Here is a 294-nt window from a genome sequence, read left to right on the forward strand (position 1 = left end):
GCTGTGGGGCCCCTCCAGCCAGCCGGCCGCCGCCTGACGCAGGCTCCAGTCCTTCCCTCTCCCGTCGAAACCCCTGCAGCGGCAGAGGGAGCTCTTAGGCCTTTTTTTTTTAATTAAAGAAATTAAAAAAAAGTAAGGGGGGAGCAAAGAAAGTTTTCTGGAAGCGTTTGTTGGAAACGCCTCCGAGGATCAATCCTGCGATGTGAGAAGCGTCAGGAACAACCTGCTGGCCCAGCGCATCCCATGCGAGCGTGGGACCGCAGTGGGAAGGGTGTCACCTCCCCGGGTGTCACC

This window comes from Phaethon lepturus, unplaced genomic scaffold (genome assembly GCF_000687285.1).
Source record: "Phaethon lepturus isolate BGI_N335 unplaced genomic scaffold, ASM68728v1 scaffold41935, whole genome shotgun sequence".
Classification (NCBI taxonomy): Eukaryota; Metazoa; Chordata; class Aves; order Phaethontiformes; family Phaethontidae; genus Phaethon; species Phaethon lepturus.